The sequence below is a fragment of the Lissotriton helveticus genome, chromosome 9 (assembly GCF_964261635.1).
Source record: "Lissotriton helveticus chromosome 9, aLisHel1.1, whole genome shotgun sequence".
In the NCBI taxonomy this organism is placed as follows: Eukaryota; Metazoa; Chordata; class Amphibia; order Caudata; family Salamandridae; genus Lissotriton; species Lissotriton helveticus.
Window position 1 is genome coordinate 883,208,114 of NC_136070.1, and position 12,239 is coordinate 883,220,352.

The 12,239-nt window shown below is 43.4% G+C and overlaps 1 protein-coding gene across 1 annotated transcript in view; it reads right to left on the reverse strand.

The window, feature by feature from the left end:
• The window catches only part of LOC144781952 (cytochrome P450 2A13-like), an 820,837-nt gene that overhangs the window by 335,134 nt on the left and 473,464 nt on the right, over positions 1 to 12,239 (reverse strand). The gene's annotated exons all lie outside the window — the stretch shown is intronic.

The following is a 12,239-nucleotide window of genomic DNA, read 5'->3' on the forward strand; positions in this document are numbered from 1 at the left end:
CTTTAGATTTTTGCAGTGTGCGGTTCTGTTACTGGTGGTTCTGTGGTTCTGCTGTTTCTGTAGTTGCATGTGTTTGGTAAGAGACCTTTTTTTTGTTCAATTGTAATGTAATTGTTTATTTTGCAAAGTGTGTAGTAATACGAGTATGTGTTGTTGCTGTTTGTTGTGATTGTAAAACATGTTTTGCATTTGTTTTTGATGTGTCCTTCTGTAGATGTAAGTTTTTTTTTTCTTCTTTCTAGTGGGATATCGTTGCCTATTTGCTGTGTCTTTGCAGAGTAGGTGCTGGTGAGTGTAGTTGTGTCTTGTAAGTGAATTGTATATTTTTTCTAAATATATTTTTTGGTGAAAAAGTCTTACATTTTTATCTTACTTTGCACAGTGTTGGGGTTGTTGAGTTGTTTGTGCAGACTCCTTTATTTGTAAGGATAATGGCTAGCCGCCGGATTACTGCTCAGCAAGTTGTTGGAATGCTTTTTGATTCTTCCTCTGACCATGGTCCAGAGTCTGACTCTGATTCTGAGCCAGAGGTGGGAGGTGAAGATTCAGGTAGTGAGTTTTCTCTACACATGGCTTCATCTGATGATGAAGACACTTTGAGTGCTGATGAAGCTACTTTTGGTGTGGATGATGTGCCTGTGGTTGGGGAGGACATTGCTGTGTTTACAGTTTTGGAGGACATGGTTGTGCCTGTGGTTGCGGAGGACAGTGATGTGCCAATTGTGCGGCAAGAGACATCTGGGCTGCAGCCTGGGGCTGCTAGACTTCCAGTTGGTGTTGTGAGACAAGAGTTAGCTGGGCGGCGGCCTGCGGCTGCAAGACTTGACGATGAAAGTTCTGACCTCTGGGTTGCACCAGGCATGGTGCAGCCGGCATTGCCTGAATTTACTGGTGTTCCAGGGTGTAGTGTGAACACTAAAAACTTTTTGCCTATTGATTTTTTCAAGTTGTTTATGGATGATGTGTTTTTGGCAGAGATTGTAGAGCAGACTAATTTGTATGCTGAAATTTTTTTGAGGGTGAACAGTGCCAGCCTTAAGCCCCACGCTAGAGCTACCCGGTGGACTCCCACCCATTTGGAGGAGATGAAAAAGTTTTTGGGTTTAACTCTTTTGATGGGCTTGCTTAGGAAACCATCAATGGCTTCATATTGGTCTACTAGTCCCTTGATGGCAACAGCTATATTTCCGGCAGTCATGACTCATGATAGGTATTTGCTTCTGCTGCGGATGATGCATTTTGTTGACAATAGTCTTGCTTTGCCACGAGATCACCCTGATTGTGACCGTCTTTTCAAGATTCGGCCTGTCATTGATCATTTGGTTGATCGATTTTCTGAGATCTTTTATCCTGGGAAAGAAATTGCAGTGGATGAGTCTTTGCTGTTGTTCAAGGGCCGCTTGGTATTTCGGCAATACATTCCTAGTAAGAGGGCACGCTATGGAATCAAACTGTATATGCTGTGTGACAGTGAGACTGGATATGTCTCTAATTTCAGGGTGTACACTGGTAAGGAATCCAGGATTAACCCCCCTGGTTGTCCGTCGACTTTTGGAGTGACTGAGAAAATTGTGTGGGAACTTGGTCGTGGATTTTTTAACAAAGGCCATCATTTGTATGTCGATAACTTCTACACTGGTGTGCGGTTGTTCAGGGAATTGGCCAAAGTGGACACTGTTGCTTGTGGCACAATCCGCTCAAACCGTAAAGGTTTCCCAAAAGAACTTGTTTGTCGAAAGCTTGCTCGGGGACAGTGCAGTGCTTTGCGTTGTGAGGAGCTTCTAGCTGTGAAGTTTACAGACAAGAGAGATGTCTACATGTTGACTACAATACATGATGAAAGCACTGAACCGCGGAATGTTTGGGGTCAGGTTGCAGAAGTGCGCAAACCTGTGTGCATACTGGACTACAATAAGTACATGGGTGGTGTTGACAGAGTTGATCAGAGGTTGGAACCGTATGCTGCTCTTCGTAAGGCTTACATTTGGTACAAGAAGTTGGCTATCCATCTTTTCCACTTGGCAACCTTTAATGCTTTTATTGTGTTCCAGAAATCTTGTCCCCAGTCAAAGTTGACTTTTGTAAAGTTTCAGGAGTCTGTAATAGGCAGCCTTGTTTTAGTGGAACAGGCAAGTGTTCCTAGATTTGGAGTGGTGGAGGATGTTGCCAGATTGAAAGATCGCCACTTTTCTGATCATATTCCTCCTACACCCTCAAAAGACTTTCCCAGTCGGAGATGTAGAGTCTGTTGGCAAAGAGGTTTGCGGAAGGAGGTTCGCATGTACTGCCCCGACTGCCCTTCAAACCCCGGGCTGTGTGTACCTGCTTGTTTTAGATTGTACCACACGCAAAATAATTTTTGGGAATATCAATGAGTGGTAAAGTGAACTGGTTGGTCTTTATTCTGTAATAGTTATTGTTCAGTTTCAAAGTTTGTATTTGTGTAGTCTTTTTAGATTTAGTTGTTGAATTAGTAGATTTGTATCAATTTGCAATTTGTTTTTGTTTCTCTTTTATTTAAAAAAAAAAACTAAAGTATGATGTTGGTTTGCGTGTAGTGTCCATTGTCTGACTGTGTGCATGGTTTGGTGCTTGCCTGGTGTTGTGTTTGGATTTGTCGTTGGCTGGTGGTGTTCGTGGAGTGGTGCTTGACTGGTGGTGTGTGTGGAGGGGCGCTTGGCTGGTGGTGTGCATGGAGTGGTACTTGGCTGTCTGTGCACGGAGTGGTGCTTGGCTGGCGGTGTGTGTGGAGTGGTGCTTGGCTGGCGGTGTGTGTGGAGTGGCGCTTGGCTGGACGGTGTGCGTGGAGTGGTACTTGGCTGTCTGTGCACGGAGTGGTGCTTGGCTGGTGTTGTGTTTGTGGAGTGGCGCTTGGCTGGTGGTGTGTGTGGAGGGGCGCTTGGCTGGTGGTGTGCATGGAGTGGTACTTGGCTGTTTGTGCATTGTCTGACTGTGTGCATGGTTTGGTGCTTGCCTGGTGTTGTGTTTGGATTTGTCGTTGGCTGGTGGTGTTCGTGGAGTGGTGCTTGACTGGTGGTGTGTGTGGAGGGGCGCTTGGCTGGTGGTGTGCATGGAGTGGTACTTGGCTGTCTGTGCACGGAGTGGTGCTTGGCTGGCGGTGTGTGTGGAGTGGTGCTTGGCTGGCGGTGTGTGTGGAGTGGCGCTTGGCTGGACGGTGTGCGTGGAGTGGTACTTGGCTGTCTGTGCACGGAGTGGTGCTTGGCTGGTGTTGTGTTTGTGGAGTGGTGCTTGGCTGGTGGTGTGTGTGGAGGGGCGCTTGGCTGGTGGTGTGCATGGAGTGGTACTTGGCTGTCTGTGCACGGAGTGGTGCTTGGCTGGCGGTGTGTGTGGAGTGGTGCTTGGCTGGCGGTGTGTGTGGAGTGGCGCTTGGCTGGACGGTGTGCGTGGAGTGGTACTTGGCTGTTTGTGCACAGAGTGGTGCTTGGCTGGTGTTGTGTTTGTGGAGTGGCGCTTGGCTGGTGGTGTGTGTGGAGGGGCGCTTGGCTGGTGGTGTGCATGGAGTGGTACTTGGCTGTCTGTGCACGGAGTGGTGCTTGGCTGGCGGTGTGTGTGGAGTGGCGCTTGGCTGGTGGTGTGCGTGGAGTGATGCTTGGCTGGTGTTGTGTGTGGAGTGGTACTTGGCTGTCGGTGTGCGCTGAGTGGTGTTTGGCTGGCGGTGTGCATGGTCTGGTGCTTGGATGGTGGTGTGGGTGGACTGGCACTCGGCAGGCGGTGTGTGAGTAGTTACTTTCTGTTGGTCACTACACACACTGCTAGTTGAGTGACACTCCACACAGTCCATCATTTTGTGTAGTTGCAGTGTCCGAAATGTGGGCGTGTGAAAGTGATAGGCCCTTGAATGGCGCTGTTTGCTGGTGTGAGTGTTGGAATGTGATGGGTCCGCGGCTGGTGGTGTGAATGTTTTGTATGTGTCACGCGTACGAAAGGTGTATGAATGGCCTGTAAAGAGGTTGGTGCCTTGACGTGGCTTTACAGCTCACGAGCTGTGAGTCCGTGGTTCAGTTTATCATACTTTCAATTATACACAGTGTATTTCATTTTTGTGAAATTACTTGCGTATACAATTGTATGTACTGAATCATCACTCACCCTCGTGCCAAATCCAACCAGTATGTGTGTGTGCTTGCGGATTAGATGGGTGTGCAGTAATAATTGTTTTTTTTCTCTTTCATTTTTTTGAAATATCTTGTTAATAAAATTTTATGTACTGAACCATCACTCGCCCTCGTGCCAAATCCAACCTGTATGTGTGTGTCTTTGAGGAATAGATAGCCGTGCTTGAATGTTTGACTTTTGAGTAACTCTGTTAAGGTGTGGTATCCTTTTACTCGGGAGAACAAGGGGAACGCAGGGTGGTAGGACTTTTTTGCCGGCACGGCGATCCCACGCCAAAATGTTTGGAAAAGTGCTATTTTTACCTATTTTTAAGGTTTGCAAAGAGTTCTGGGTAGGAAAACATTGGGGGACCCACACATGCCATACCTCCCTGGACTCTCCCGGGTGTCTAGTTTTCAGAACTGTTTGGGTTTGCTACTTTCCAAAGAATACCACCCATCCCCGGGCCAAAAACTCAGGTGCCCCCCCCCCCAAATCAAAGTTATATTGCTTCAGGGTATTTTATATTCACCACCGTTAGATTTGGACCTTTTCCTGTTGCAGCCACTATGGCTACCCACGCAAGTGAGGTACCGTTTTTATCGGGAGACCTGGGGGAACGCTGGGTGGGTGGAAATCTGTTGATCCACGCAGATTCCAGAACTTTCCACCACAGAAATGTGAGGAAAATGTGTTTTTTTGGTCAAATTTTTATGTTTGCAAGGGATTCTGGGTAACAAAACCTGGGGGTAGGCAGACGAGTCACCCCATCCTGAATTGCCCTGGGTGTCTAGTTTTCAAAAATGTATAGGTTTGCTAGGTTTCCCTAGGTGCTGGCAGAGCTACGGCGCAAAAACAAAAGGTAGTCTTTTTGTCCGAATCGTGCTAAATTTCACTGGGAAATTGAGGTGCGACCATGCTGCGTTTTGCGCTGTTTCATGTCGCAGCCACTATGCCTACCCACGCAGGTGAGGTACCATTTTTTTTGGGAGACCTGGGGGCACGCTGGGTGGGTGGAAATTTGTTGATCCACGCAGATTCCAGAACTTTCTACCACAGAAATGTGAGGAAAATGTGTTTTTTTGGTCACATATCTATGTTTGCAAGGGATTCTGGGTAACAAAACCTGGGGGTAGGCAGATGAGTCACCCCATCCTGAATTGCCCTGGGTGTCTAGTTTTCAAAAATGTATAGGTTTGCTAGGTTTCCCTAGGTGCTGGCAGAGCTACGGCGCAAAAACAAAAGGTAGTCTTTTTGTCCGAATCGTGCTAAATTTCACTGGGAAATTTAGGTGCGACCATGCTGCGTTTTGTGCTGTTTCATGTCCCAGCCACTATGCCTACCCACGCAAGTGAGGTACCATTTTTTTCGGGAGACCTGGGGGCACGCTGGGTGGGTGGAAATTTGTTGATCCACGCAGATTCCAGAACTTTCCACCACAGAAATGTGAGGAAAATGTGTTTTTTTGGTCACATTTTTATGTTTGCAAGGGATTCTGGGTAACAAAACCTGGGGGTAGGCAGACGAGTCACCCCATCCTGAATTGCCCTGGGTGTCTAGTTTTCAAAAATGTATAGGTTTGCTAGGTTTCCCTAGGTGCTGGCAAAGCTACGGCGCAAAAACAAAAGGTAGTCTTTTTGTCCGAATCGTGCTAAATTTCACTGGGAAATTGAGGTGCGACCATGCTGCGTTTTGCGCTGTTTCATGTCGCAGCCACTATGCCTACCCACGCAAGTGAGGTACCATTTTTTTCGGGAGACCTGGGGGCACGCTGGGTGGGTGGAAATTTGTTGATCCACGCAGATTCCAGAACTTTCTACCACAGAAATGTGAGGAAAATGTGTTTTTTGGGTCAAATGTTTATGTTTGCAAGGGATTCTGGGTAACAAATCCTGGGGGTAGGCAGACGAGTCACCCCATCCTGAATTGCCCTGGGTGTCTGGTTTTAAAAAATGTATAGGTTTGCTAGGTTTCCCTAGGTGCTGGCAGAGCTACGGCGCAAAAACAAAAGGTAGTCTTTTTGTCCGAATCGTGCTAAATTTCACTGGGAAATTGAGGTGCGACCATGCTGCGTTTTGCGCTGTTTCATGTCGCAGCCACTATGCCTACCCACGCAGGTGAGGTACCATTTTTTTCGGGAGACCTGGGGGCACGCTGGGTGGGGTGAAATTTGTTGATCCACGCAGATTCCAGAACTTTCCACCACAGAAATGTGAGGAAAATGTGTTTTTTTGGTCAAATATTTATGTTTGCAAGGGATTCTGGGTAACAAAACCTGGGGGTAGGCAGACGAGACACCCCATCCTGAATTGCCCTGGGTGTCTAGTTTTCAAAAATGTATAGGTTTGCTAGGTTTCCCTAGGTGCTGGCAGAGCTACGGCGCAAAAACAAAAGGTAGTCTTTTTGTCCGAATCGTGCTAAATTTCACTGGGAAATTGAGGTGCGACCATGCTGCGTTTTGCGCTGTTTCATGTCGCAGCCACTATGCCTACCCACGCAGGTGAGGTACCATTTTTTTCAGAAGACCTGGGGGCACGCTGGGTGGGGTGAAATTTGTTGATCCACGCAGATTCCAGAACTTTCCACCACAGAAATGTGAGGAAAATGTGTTTTTTTGGTCAAATTTTTATGTTTGCAAGGGATTCTGGGTAACAAAACCTGAGGGTAGGCAGACGAGTCACCCCATCCTAATTTGCCCGGGGTGTCTAGTTTTCAAAAATGTATAGGTTTGCTAGGTTTCCCTGGGTGCTGGCAGAGCTATGGCGCAAAAACAAAAGGTAGTCTTTTTGTCCGAATCGTGCTAAATTTCACTGGGAAATTGAGGTGCGACCATGCTGCGTTTTGCGCTGTTTCATGTCGCAGCCACTATGCCTACCCACGCAGGTGAGGTACCATTTTTTTAGTTTCCCTAGGTGCCGGCAGAGCTAGGGTGCAAAAACTACAGGTAGGCACTTTGCCAAAAAAGGGTCAATTTGTAACTGCTAAATTTAGGTGTGACCACGTTGCATTTTGCGCCGTTTCCTGTCGCAGGCACAAGGCCGACCCACACAAGTGAGGTACCGTTTTTATCGGGACACTTGGGGTAATTCAGATTTGTAAATCAACTGTTATTACCAATTGAGCTTTCATGCATTTCTCCCTTTCAATGAAAGACATTGTGTAAAAAAAAATCTTTATGAAAAATGACCAATAATTCTCATGCTAGTATGAGTATTCCCAACTTTGAAAATGTGCAATTATATACTGTTTCTAAACTCTATAATTTATACCCAATTCAGAAATACATAGGTGTCTTTCATACAGATTATTCCATGTATACATTTTCCAAGACAAAGTGCACTATACCCAGTAAATGAAAAAATACCATTGCAAGTTGCTGCTCAGTTTTTGGATCTGGGTTTGTCGGGTTCTTGGTGAAACTACAAGTCCTATATATCCCCACAACCAGGAAGGTCTAACAAATGTAACGGTATATTGCTTTCCAAGAGCTGTCAAAATTAGAAAAAGTTATAGGTGAAAACGTTGAGACAAAAGGCTGTTTTTTTCAACAAAATTTCAAATATTCCAATATCTAACTGTTAGTTTCTATTACGAAACCTTCATGGATTTAGACAAACGACCCCTTTCTGAATTCAGAATTTTGTCTACTTTTTGAAAATGTAAAGCTTTCCAGGATCCATTATTGCTTTCAAACTCATTTCTACCATTAACTGGAAGGAGGTGGAAAGCTCTAAAAATAGCAAAAATAGGCTATGTCCCAGAAAAATGCCAAATCTGAGTGAAAAATTTCGGTTCTCTGACAAAAGTCTGTCATTCCCTGAAAGCTGAGAAAATGGAGATTTCAGCCCCACAAACCCTTTTGTGATACCATTTTCAGGGAAAAACCCAGAGGCTTTCATTTGCAGCGCCTTATTCCCATTTTTCTGAAAAAAACAAAAAAATCACTATATTTTGGTTTATTTATGGGACCCCTCCAAGGGGATCCACAAACCCTGGGCACCTTTAGAATCCACATGATGTTGGAAGAAAAGGACGCAAATTTGGCGCGGATCCCTTATGTGGTCAAAAAGTTACAAGGGCCTAAGCGCGCACTACTCCAAAACGCCAAAAAAAGGCTTAGCACAGGAGGGGAAAAGGCCTAGCAGCGAAGGGGTTAAGCTTGAAATTGTTTATGTTTTCCTTTGGGGACTACTTCTTTTATTTCTTGCCAGTGTTACTGTGTAGTGTGAGTGCCTGTTCCTAGTAACTTCCACTGTTTGTTTTATCATCATGTCCACCACTTTAGGGCCGCCGCACTCATACCTTGTATGTACACGCTGGCCGGCTTAATGTTTTAGCATGGCACACGCTATCATGTTTCTTTCCACGTGCATGATTTTTATGCACACAAGCACCGCAATCTACATTTAGCACGGCGCCTGATTTTATTCGTTTTATTTATTTATCATTGCACCTGCTTCACGGACCGCCACAAGCATACACTTTTTGTCCACAGGCGCTGCACTGGTTTCAGCACAGCGCCGGCTTTCATGTTTACACTGCCCATAGCTCTAAGTCTTACAAATGCATGACCTATTGCATTGTAAATGCCCATTCTTTCTATCAAGTTCTGCTTCTAAGATGTTTTGCTATGAAGTGAGATGTCACAGAGCGTTTTGCACTCTTGATGGATAAACGTTTCCATGCGTCAGGCAAAAGAGACTTGCTTTGCATTTTCATCAAACACAAGTATTTATTGATTTGATGTGTCATGTTAGTCAGCTGATCTGTATTTGGTGAAAGGAATTGTAACAAGGTTGCTGACTTCACCGGTGCACATTTAATAAACAGTGTTACTTCAACCTTCTTCAGACTCTCTATAGCAAAGGTTATCACAACTGTAGTTAGCAACAAAAGAATTGTGGATCAACGGGCTACAGAAGTGCTACCAGTCCTTGGAAGAGGAACTAAGAATTTGAACTCTGCTTCCGATCGCTAGAGGGGTGTAGGCAGCCCTATATTTTATGTAACCTCCTAGCGGGGATAGTTTGACATAGGCAGCGGATTATGGACCCTGGCCCTTTTGGTCAGTGGGAAGGCCCTCATCTTCTCAAAATCCTCATGTCCTTTTCATGATTTTGTTCACTCCTGATTCAATAGAATTACAACTGACGGCACATTTCTTCTACCATTTTTTAATATATGCTGAGGAAAATGTGGGTTTATATAATTTCCCTTTTTCAGTTTTGTTTGTGTAGCAGAATCTGTTCGTCTTGCAAATATACTTTTTTTCCTGGGGATCTGTTTTAATAAGGTGTCCTGACATAACACCCATGGGACTCCAATTATATAATTAATTTATTTTAATTGACGTTTTTAGAAGTGCTTCAGGCTTCATGCATATTTTTGTAGTAACTGCCACCCATGTTTGCCACAGAAAAAATATTTCTATGGTGACACTCTCTCTGGCTGCTTCACTCTTTTTTATTGTTTATCTTTTTAAACAAACACAATTATCATAAACAAATGAAACGATTTACATGAAGCCTTTTAAACCTGTGTCTTGTTTGCATCACAAATAATCCTAAATTTACTAAACAGAATTTATCTACTAAAAAATGTGTGTGGATTTAATATTTTAATGTTTACGAAATCATTTTGATCTTTTTTAAAATAAATAATTAAATGAACACATTTTCAGACTTTCAAGCTGTTAATTTTCTAAAAAGACCACCCTTGTGCAATGTAAGGTATTCCTGAGTAGAATGACCTAGATAAACTGGCTTGTATATCTTGGTTCCACAAAGCATAACCCAGAGACTAGAGAAATGTGCTTCTCTTTTTCCATAAACATAACAAATGCCCTCTTTTACCTGAAAATATTAGGCCTTTCTGATAGCTCATAACTTAAATACCATAATGGAATTAAATCCAAGAATAGAATCAACCTAGTTATCATGATTTTAGAAGTAATGCATGGTTTAAATGTATGCAATGATTCAAAACTAAATTCTATAGTTTTGGAAAGAACAGAGGAGAGCTTGAAAAAGAACACACAAATCAGTGCTTAATTTGAGCCAGGGGGTTCCAGTATTTGGCACCGCTCTCATTTGTCAGCACTGGCACTTCTAACAGTCTGCCACATGGACGAGCTGTCTATCTAATTTAGAGATGAGCTCTACAACAGTTGTTAATAAATTCAATATACATTAAAACTTACTAATACCTGCCACCCAAGCCATTCTTACAGTTTTGAGGGACTAAAATAGATAGAATTGTCACTTGTTTAAAAGTGGGATTTTAGTACTTGTGTTGGTACTATCATTGGCTGCGCTCACAGGACAGCAGGTGGTGCAAGCTGCAGTGACCTCCTGATGAAGTCCCTGCATTCTTTTTACAAATTAGGCACTGACACAAAATACTGAATATTTTGGGGGTTTAGTCTCGCTTCTGCTATGGGTTTAGATCAACCTGGTCCAACACCAGGGGATGATAATTTGGACAAAAGACTTCTAATTGTTTTGAGTTTGCTTTCCATGGTTTCATGGAAATCCAGAATTAGTCATCATAACAGATGATGAATGTAATGAAATACTATTTAAATCAGTATGTGCTAGTGTATCACAGTTTACAAAAAGGTGAATCAAGTGGATTTGCACTCCTATTTAAAATCATGACGAAATACATTTGATATGGTCGAAAGGAAGGGGGAAGTTTACACACAATGCAAATGGCGTGGTACAACAGAAGAATCCTTAATATAAGTAACCTGCATATATGAAGCCATGAAAGCCTTGAGGCACTACTGGCTCCAGGCAATATTATTCGAAATCTAAATGTGAGGACATCTAAAGCTGCAGTCCTAACCTGTCAAAAAAGAGAATCATGCCAGCTATCTGGGCGCTTCGTAAAGTTTGAGAAATCAGTAACAGAAAAACAAAAATAGTCACCATGGCCTCTGTAGGCACGGATCTCCTCAAACTGCCCTGGTTCATATAAAGAAAGGAAAGAGGCAACAGACAATTTAAGACACCCCTGATGTCCTGGGCACCAATGCCTGACTTCTATGGTAGACATCCCTCAGAGCTGTACCCTACCAGTAAAGAAATACGACACAGCAGGCACTTTAAAGCAGGTCACCGCTACTCTATCAAGCAAAGGTTCACTTGAGCCGAAATATTGATATCTTTATTATAGAAAGCGTGAAGCACTTTTTTGACTCTTAGGGACTGCATTCATTTGGCGGCCACACTTTACTTGCATGGACAGTCCTCAAACCCCTTTGAGGTTCTTATACTTTGCTACTGTATGCATTTATTCTGCTTTTAACTGTTCAGTTTTGCATGTGTCTCTTTCTGCTGAGATGTAATGATTCTAGATAATTGAACATCAATATATTTTTAAAACTAAATAATTTTATGACTAATACAGAGAAAATTCAATCTGTCGACAAATCACTTCTTCAAATATCTACAAGTCAGAAGTTTCCTACAAAGCAAAAGAGGGGGAATAAGAGGATTTGAAAAAAATAACATATTAGAGATAATAGAAACTGGAGTAGATTGCACAATTAAAAGATTTTATCTTGAACTAAATGAACAAAGACCGGATGATATGGCGAAATGGGGGGAAATCTGGTCAACAAAGCTGGGCATAGAACAAGAATGTTTTAAAATATCATTAGAACTAGGGACGAACATTCTATGCTCTGCGTCACTACAAGCTCAGCATTATAAGACGATGTACTGGCTTTATTATACCCCGGCTAAACTGGCACAATGGGGAGCGACAACTGGTATAAATTGCCCCAGGTGCACGAGTGTAGATGCAGATGCCATTCACATGTTTGTAAGATGTCCCAGTTTAGTCACAGTACTTAAAGAAATAGAAACGTTTCTACAAAGGGCACTAAAACTACCTGTTAATCTATCACCTGCGATTATTTTGCTAGGGGTAGATGGAAACAATGATGTTGAGACAGGGAATTATTTTATCTTCGTGGCCATGGCAGTGTACAGATTGTGTGTTACCACCGCATGGTTAGATCAAGCGGCGCCATCATTTCAACTATGGTTAGCTAGGTTGCTGAGCATATACAATTTAGAAAAAGCGATCTACTCCAGAAGTGGGAAAAGATTGAGGAA